Genomic DNA, 9,640 nt, shown 5'->3' with positions numbered 1-9,640 from the left:
TTCTTGTCTCTATGCTACAAAAAAGGATACCAAAGCCTTTAAGACATTTTAAAAAGAATACTCAAGCCTGTGCAGAAGCCGGTCTGGGATGTATTGCATAATGCTTTTTTGAGGCTATTTGTCAAGATGGCTGTGTTGAACCATGTTGCAGTTGGCCCCTGGGTGGCACTACGTGGCTAGACCTGGGATCAACAAAAGCATTTTTGGATAAAGGCAGAAAACATAATTGAAGCAGTTTTCTTTTTAAAAATTAAAGACAAATCCTTAAGCTAAATTTGTTGATATTTGCTGAATTCAATACAAATATGCAATAATATTAAACTGTGTTCATCTTATTGAGTGAGATTCCAAAATATTCTGTATATCTTGACTACCTGATAATACCTGGATCACTTTTGGCAACATGCTGATATTAAGTACAGATGCAGTGGAAGGGTCCTATGGGTAGAAGTATGTGACTAGCACTGCTTTGTGCTGCCTCAATATGCATAGTACCAGTCTGTGCTGCAGCCCTGGGGGTGATTTTTTTAGTACTATTATAACCCTTTTTATTGTTTGAATAGCAGTTTTATGACAAAACATTTATATTCAGCCTGCCTTTGTACTTGACTGAAAGAGAGCAATCACTGAGAATGATAAGGCAACAATGGTAATGATAACTGCATTTATGGAGGCTTACAGAATTTAAACGGGCATGCAAAAATACACTTACCATTGTACTCTACCTGCATCTGAACTGGTTTGGGTATATGTCTTGTGCCTGGCCCATGTTTGCTTATTGATGGAGATGTTGCCTTTTCTCCCGTTTTTCTCCCTTATAGCATTTCTTCTGTATGAATGTTACATGTGTATACATCAGGTTTATCTTACCACAGAAAGATGTCATAGTAAGATGAAGGAACATAACCATTTTTTAAAATCCACATCCCTGAAATTATTGTTCAACTTAAATATCAAGTTTTCACAGTTTGTGGTAATATGATTGTACAGCAGAATGGCCATTACCTGTCTTTCAAGGTCCTACCTCTCATGAAAAACAGGCAATTCTTTCCTCTTCCTTGGGAAGAAGTAAGGAATAGTATTGGACATTGGAAAGTAATCCAAGAGTTTAAGAGCAGTTAATCTGTTGCCTGAATATTTGTAAGGCAAATCAATTCCACTCTTGTGTTCCTTTGCTGTAGTGTTTTCTCCCACTCGAGGTTTACACAAACATATGGCCACATGCACACACACAGACACACATTTGTGTGTTGCATTAGATTTATTACTTATACAAGAAGGCAGTAAAATGACAAGAAGGTCCAGTGTGTTTTGGGGGGGAGGCAGATAGTTCCTGGATCTCAGAGTTTTGTGTGAGGGGAACAGAATTATGCCTGTCTGTTTCTACTGTACACTGTAGTGTGGATTACGAAGAAAGAAGGTGTACACTACATGTGGTTCTAAAGATAATTTAGGGCTATGTTCTGCCACGTTGTTCACAGGCTGCTAAGTAGACTTACTGATGTTAGAAGCTTTCTTACTAAGGAAGGGACTGTCCTGGTGGAGTTAGAATGACAGATTCAGCCTACATTTTTACATACTATTTTTCAATGTTTTAAAATAATTTTGTCAGCAAGCTATTTTATGTAAAAATCTCTGTGGACTTTCTCTTTTGTAAGCCAAAACAACTTATATTTTTGTAAAACTGGATGACCAATTTAAAGGATTTTAAAATTTTGAGCCATGTGTTAAGATTTTATTGGTCTTGAGAGCTGGTAATCTCAACATACCTCAATTTCTTTCATGCTATGGTTTTCCTATTATATAATTTTACTTCTTTCATCACTTTTTAATTTTTTGTACCTACAAATCCATTAAAATGACAGTATATGAAAGCCGAGTGGCAAAAATCTGTGAAAACTAAGTGACTCTGGTAATGTAGGAAGAGAAAAAAGAAGTTAAAAACAAGAGTAATTTTATTTTATTCATGTATGTTATTTTACTAATTCAAAAGCTCAATAACTACAGTACATTTTTTAATGTATGTATATGATCATTACTTGTTCATGTGTTCCTGTCTATGCTATTTAGGCCTTAAATATGTTTAAATTAATAATTCAGATTCTTTTTTGCAAATGAAATATAAGTAATGCAAACATTAACTTGCTTTGCCTAAGTTCTTATAGTATTTTACTGGAATGCTGTATTCAAAGAGATGTCATTTTCTGCTAAATGTCTTTCTAATTCTTTTGTGCAAATGATACCTTTTCCCCAGGCCCAGCTACTTAGTGGATATTATGAACAAGTGTCTTTTATAGTATCTAAAAAGGTGCAGCATTATGTGAAAGAAATTTTTAAAAATGTGCATGGACTATTTAGGAATATGCTTAGTGAATATTAAGCAAACACCTGAAGTTCCTGTGCTGCTGCCTAGAACCAGCACTTCATTACCTATTACGTGCAGTGACTTTGAATTTTTTATTAGGTACTGGTCTCCTAGCCTGTAAGGCTTGTGCATGATGTATATGAGAGCAATTTCCAGCAGAGCGAAGCTTATCACAGATCCACCTAAAAGGTAAGGATATTTTTTAATTTTTAGTTCACAGGCAGAACAGCTGCTTGCAGAACACCTACACACAGAGAAGGAAAGAAATTTGGTTTAAGGGTTGATTATACATGTCTTACCCATATACAGTAAGTCCAGAAATAGGCATGATGAACTTCAGATAAACCCAGAACATGTAAATGGAAAGAACAATACCAGAATATTTACTCCCTAATTCTATGATACACTACATTTTTAGTGCATTTTTTTCCAAGTTGTTGAGGACAAAGGAGAAAAGCTTAAATATAATTCTGTTTTATTTAGTTTCTCCAAAATCTGTAGTATTGATATAGGTGGTTTAGACAAGATAATTTCTAAAAGCAAAGTTGAACTGTGAATCTGGCAGGTAATGCATGCAAAAGAATGAATCGTTGCTATTTGCATTCCTCATATTTGCTAAGAAAAACAGTGTTAACAAGATTTAATGACTATTAAGAAAAAACAGAAAAGCAGGAAGAAATGGTGAAGAATTGAGCAAGGCAACTAATAAGAATGAGAGAAGCCACAACAGTAAAGCTAGAGGTAGCAGAGAAATGCATTGATTACTTTTTCAGTGAAAATGGCTTAAATGGGCTTTTGAGGGTGAGGGACCTTATCACAGAGGTCATGAGTGATAAGTCCTAAGAATAATAGTTTGAGTAATTCAAAAAGGGTAATTCAGGAGATACATGTGCCTTGACAAAGCATGGGCTACACACAGAATGTGGTGGTACACTGATGGCTAAGATAACAGAATTTCGTAAAAGGATGTAAGAGGTAAGAAATTTTGAAACCCAGAACCAACAGGGACCCTCTTCATCTCCAAGTTTCTTGTCTTAGCATCATAAGCTTAGCAGACTCCATCTTAGAAGCTTTTGCTTTTCCTGATAGAAATCTTTTCTTGGACTTTCTTCTAGAAACTTATTTACTTTTCCATTCTAATTTTTTCATTCTGAATTTATAAATAATTTTTGTGCCAAAATTTGCCTCTTGGTTGTTAACTACCTCTCAGCCTGACATTTTACCTTTCAGAAAACTTACTGCCATTTCTTCTTTAGCTAATTCCTTATCTACCTTTCAATTTCACTGCTAGCTTATGTAGTTTCAACTTTAACTAACCTTTTCACATGTGGCATTGTATGAAATACCTCGCTGAAATCAAGATAGATATTTCATCAAGCATATGAGTTATCTTATGAAAATAAATCTATTGGTTTAGTCTGGCATGATCTTCCTGCAATTAGTTTATGTTATATTCTAAAGCTGCAAATGTGTCCTTTTCTTGTTCATAGGAAAACAGAGCTGTTAGTGATAGTGTGTAATGAAATCATTGCTCTTGCCAAGGGAAAGCCTTGTCATCCACACCTTCTGAACGGTATCATGCTATTTTAAAAGAAAGGTTTCTTTGAAAGCACTCTATTTTTCATAATGGGGCCTTAATCCATTCCCCAATCAGACTGAGCATGCATATCATGACAAATCTTTCCTCCATTAAAATAATTTACTATCCTAAAAATGAATTACCTGAATCAATATACTCCTCCTGACGTTTCCCTGAGGAGGCAGGAGCAGCTGCTGAGGCAGCGCTGCCTGAGCAGACCCCTCACATGACGCAGGTAAGGAGACCACCATGGGTGTCACCAGGCAGCAAGGAACAGGCCCTTGCAGGGAACTGGGGAAGAAGATTACTCAGGGCTTCCATGGTTTTGCTGAGGCAAAACCAAAAATCAGATATGACTGTCAGAACTGGCAAAACTGCACAAGTCTGAAAACGTGGAATAGAAACAATAACACAACCCCCGAGAAAGCAAGATGAGCAAGAAGACAGCTGCTGTTCCCTATGTGTCATGCTCCTCTCACTACTTGAACTTCTTGAACATCTGTGTAGAGACTTATCTTCAATTAATTAATTAGATTGATTTGTTTTCAAGGATAGTTTCCGTTTGGCTTCTTATGCTTTATAGATACTCAGATATATAATGCTTAAGGTATTTGATAATGAGCATATTTCTCTAGCTTCAGCTCTTTTCTTCAAAAGGACTACAGTGCTGCAGAGAATAGGAAAAACAAGGGCAAAGAGTCAGCTATAAATAAGTTGAAAAATTTGAGCTGGATGCTTTCAAAAGGTTTAGTATGCACAAATTAACATGTAGAATTTCTACAGATGTGGTAAATATACTGATTTTTCAAGATGTTTTTCTAAATTGAAATATAAAAAATGAAAAATAATGGAATGGAACAAGTGTTTTTTAAATTGAAAAATATTACTGATAGCTCTTGGTGGCTTATTAGTTCTATGAAAATTAATAACTTTTTAAAGAAAGGTATTAACACATTGAGCTATACAATTAAAATTTATTCTCAGCCTCCGAAGAGCAGGTGGTAGAACTTGATTTGGTGTTCTCCATCAAAATTGTTTTTCAATAGAAATAATTCATGCTTTGAAATTAGAAGGGGCATTAGTATGGGTCAGTATTAGAAGATCCCTAATTTAATTTGAAAAATGATGTTTTGACACTTTTGCAATTATAAAAAAGAAATTTTTAAAAGTGAAAGGTTTTTTTTGAAGAATAGCTTTAAAAAACTTTTAGTAATTTTTATTAGTTAATTTATACTAAAAGTTGCAAAATCGATATAGAAGCATTTGGAGTATTCTAACTGAATATAGGTATATGAATTTTTCAGTTTGTTGAGTAAATCAAGGTAGGGCTTTTTCTGATTATTTCAATAGGATGATATTTTGAAAACTAAAATAATTTTTTTCTGTCTGCCCATAAAATGTTTCCTAGTAATGTTAGGTTGATGAACACTATCAGCTGATCTTTCAACACATCTCCTTAACCAAAGTTAAGTTTATTAGTGTTTACATCAACATTAATTCAGCAGAAAGAGCTGAAGTTCTGTTTTTCTAGTGGGGGTATATACTTGTAGCCAAGTTGCATATTGGCATATTATGAAATGACTGAAGCTGGTTATGAAAATCCTGGTTGTTGAACTTTTGATAATTGCCTTCCACAACAAATAATGTAATTTTCAGTATATGACACTGATTCCTTTTTCTTATACATTTTTGTTTCAATATCAAATTGAGGGTGCAGTTAAATATCAAGGCTGTGTTTCTTTGATCGGTAGTCATCGGTGCTGTGGAGTGCATGTTTTAGCATTGTACTTTTATAACAATTGGGTCTTTTCCTAAAATCTCTTTCTTTGTTCGGCATACCTTTAATATGTTGGGTATGTCTCCTTTCATCACAGCAGGGGACACTGTGTATTTGCGGGATAAACTAGTTCCGTATTAGCGATGTGAAATCTGTTTGAACTTGTTTGCATATGTATGCCAGCTGATAGTGCCTTTTGAGGTGGTGTTTGGGAATTGTGTCAGTAATAGTATTTTTTTTCCTCAATAGTTAATGCATATCCTGTAAATATGCCATTCCCATTACACCTAAATGGTATTTTTATTGTCTATGAATATAGGATATGTTGATAATGGCACATCAATAAACACATCTACAAATTAACGGATGGTATTAATGAGTGAAGTGCAAACACTGTAACTCTCAGTTTGCTATTTTAGAGAGAATCTCCCATGATTGCTGTGTCGAAGGCTTTTAGGGTTGTTTAAATATGTGTGTATAAGGGTTTATTCAGGGAGTTGGAGCTGTAAAATAACTTGCATTATGTGACTCTCCGTGTTGCATACTCTTAATATGTGGAGAGCTTGAGTGGGAACCAGTATCCCTGCGGGTCAGGTGCCAAGGCTCTCTCTGCAGTGCGTGGTAAGGAAGCTTGTACGCTCCAGTGAAAATACATCAGGGAACTGCTTAGTCTGAGAGTCTCGGTCAGGTTTAGGTGTTGAACCCTCAGCCTTGAATTGCCTGGTGTAGTTTTAGACATGTGCATAAGCAGAAGACTAGGCAACATGGGAATATTAGCGATAAAAGCTTATGTGTTTATGTATGTCTTTTTATGTCTTCAATTTACATACCAGTATTCAACCAAAGTCCCACTTCAGATGCCTCAATTGGTTTGTAAATCTTACTCTTTCTTTTTATTTTATCTAAATATGCTTGCTGATATAAATTATCACTTTAAATTACATTTTTATTTAGCATAAGAACAATCTTGACTGCTTTACTTATGAATGCACATTAGAGGTGATAGAGATGAGAGTGGATGTCTGTTTTTTTTATTCAGGTAGAAAAATATATTTTCTTATTTGATTTGTAATTCTGCCTAAAGAAAGCTGCACCACATTCTGTTCACTACAAACTCCTCTTGTTTTCATGGCATTTTTAAGTTTCATCTTATTCTTAACTGCTAAAAAAAATGATTGATCTCAGGCTCAGTTTTGTTTGGGAAGGACAGGAGTGAATATGCAGGAGACTATTCAGAACCTGTGCTAAAGACCAGCAAAGAAATAATTCACCTAAGAAGATTTTTATTTTTTTTTTTACAAACCTGCTGGCAAGCTTTTCCCTTACCTTTAAAACTATTTTTAATGTTGGCTTTTGGCAAACAATGTATCTTTCTCCTATATTAGAAAGAAACAGGTCTGTAATAAAAATTACTAATTTCTGTGTCTTTCACATTCATGTCTGGAAGAGACATAATTTATAGAAGAAAATTATAAATCACATTATGAACTGCCTAAGAATTTCAGGAAAAGAAACAGCTTCTGGAAGAAAATATGAAAAAAGCGTATAAAGACTAATAGTTTTTTACAGAAGTTTAGACATAAATTTCCTTCATTGAAATGGACATATAAAAATGCGTATGCAAACATCTGTGACATCTCATAGAAAATGGGATGATGAAAACAGAGGGAGGTTTTTTGGGAAGGTCAAAAGATGACGTGAGCATTTCCCCTTTGAATTATTCGAAGTTATGTCTACCCTTTTGATACTGTATCTGCATCCAAACTGTTACTAACCGAAATACAAATTCACCTACAACTTTGCATTGTAAAACACGTGATTTAATCACATTAATAAAATGCATTGGTGTGGAATACTGAGGAAACTTATAAGAACTGGACTTACTTATAGCATAACTATGTTGCCATCACCACGCTTTGAAGTGGCTGTGCCTGAGCTTTCCGAAGTATAGTTGGGATACGCCTGTTTGAAGCGTAAGGTTCATAGCATGGGAAAAAATATTTAAGAGATCAATTATTACTCCTGACTCACAGTGTGTTCAAGCTGCCTTTATTACTTGTCATTGAGACAATAGTTTGATTTGACAGGCAGATTGGATGTTATTAAAATTACAGGATTTCAGTTGCCTTACTCCATATGTGAGGTGTTACAAAGATCTGCTTTGTGAAAGGAGCTAAGGTGACTGTGTCACTGGCTTGGTCTGCAGGTAAAGGAGTTGGAAAATTGCCCGGTTTTGTAATTGGTTGGTGAATTAATTGTATGTAGTTGTCCATGGTGAGGATTTACTAATGGAATGCATCTCTCACGTTGTTAAAGTTGATACAGTGCACCTTTTCCAGGGAAAGCAGGAATTCAGAGTTCATACTGAGGGCTCTGTGGTGTTACTGGTGTCACTGCTCTTTTTATTATATAGTATGAATCTTGCGCTGTCATTTGGACCCCATTTTACTAGGGACTGTATATTCATATACACTACAATAAGACTATGTAATATTATGAAATCAAAAGAGGAAAATACTGAAAACCAGATAGATACAGGAGACTAGAAAAGGCAAATCATGTATGACTGCAGCATGCTTTCAGGTAAAGTTTATAAGCTTTTCATGAATGAATAAAGCAGCAGAAAATCATATTTGGGGTTCACTGGAAATGTTGCTGGAAAAAGATGACTTTATTACTGCCCCCCTTTTTTTTAAAAAAAAAAAAAAAAAGCAAGTGGTGATCTGTTCATGAGCATGTATAGAATTATCCAGGTTAGTAATCCTTAAACATACTGCGCTAGTCCTATTACATTAAGTTGTAACTGATGAAATTGGTAGAAATGTGTAAGCTATTTTTATAGGAAAGGTTGCCACTTTTATGTAACTCCTATGATTTTAGGCATATTCAGCGGAGTCTTTTTCAGCCTTTTGGTGAATGATCTTTTATTTCTGCCAAAACAAATTGGTGAGAGGCAGCACACTCCACTAAGAGCCTATGTTCCGGGCATTTTACACCAGCCCAATCCTAAAATACCTATTTTCAGACATTTAAAAGTGACAGTTCAGAAAATGTCTGATCCTTGAAAGTCCTTCCATAAATGTCCATTGCCAGTTGGTAAACTATTTAGGTCTCTTAAACTGCTCCTTTGAATTTTTAGAAATACATGTAGTTGTAAGAAGCACACCCTACTGGCATTTTTTTCCTATCAAAGAACATATTTCTATTGTGCTCTAATGCTAACACTTAACATGCTTTTGTAAAATTTGTTTTTAAAGGAGAGAAAATGTTAGTAAATGTACAGGTAAATCTACCAATTAATTAAGTCTACATGTAATTAAGTAAATGTAAATTGCCATATGCTCAGTACATTTCATAACCCTGAAGATAATAATTACCATATCTAGCTCATAATGGCCTTACTTTCCGAACAAGTGGGATATTCTCAGTCTCTTTTTTTTTTTCTTAGTTATGTTTTTTTGGACAAATACTAAATGCAGTCATAAAATATAACTGAGAGTAGAGCTATTTGTTCAAATTTGTGAATACCAACTTAAAAATTTTGAAATTCCTGTCCTTGCAGGTAAGGGTAAACAAAGAACTGATTTTCAATCCTTCACATGCAGCCTACAAATCTGAAGGTGAGGCAATTAAAAAAAAAAAAACTTTCCTCATCTTTTTAATTGCACTCACATGAAATTTTACAAAAGGAAGTAGGAAAATAATTAATAAATTGACACTGAAACTTCACTTTCTGGAAGATGCCATTTCTCTTACTCCATCAGACAATCCTGCAATGTCTGAAGGGCAAATATATAAAAATATGAATGTGCTCAAAAAACCAGAATTTAAAAGGGAGTGTGAAAGCAATTTGTTTAGAATCTGTCCAGTCATAAGAGATGACTCATCAGACCATGCATCTCAAAACACTTTCATCTTT

General features: G+C 34.7%; 1 long non-coding RNA gene across 1 annotated transcript in view; it reads left to right on the top strand.

Moving 5' to 3' along the window:
* The first annotated feature begins 2,462 nt into the window (after positions 1–2,462).
* The window catches only part of LOC114015070 (uncharacterized), a 103,586-nt gene continuing 96,408 nt past the window's right edge, over positions 2,463–9,640 (top strand). The window contains exon 1 of the long non-coding RNA XR_003558824.2: positions 2,463–2,554. This is a non-coding gene — a long non-coding RNA (uncharacterized LOC114015070). The remainder of the gene's footprint in view (positions 2,555–9,640) is intronic.

Source organism: Falco cherrug, chromosome 6 (assembly GCF_023634085.1).
Source record: "Falco cherrug isolate bFalChe1 chromosome 6, bFalChe1.pri, whole genome shotgun sequence".
NCBI classification, from domain to species: domain Eukaryota; kingdom Metazoa; phylum Chordata; class Aves; order Falconiformes; family Falconidae; genus Falco; species Falco cherrug.
Note: the sequence above shows the minus strand (reverse complement) of the source record. Positions and strands in the feature narration are given on the sequence as shown.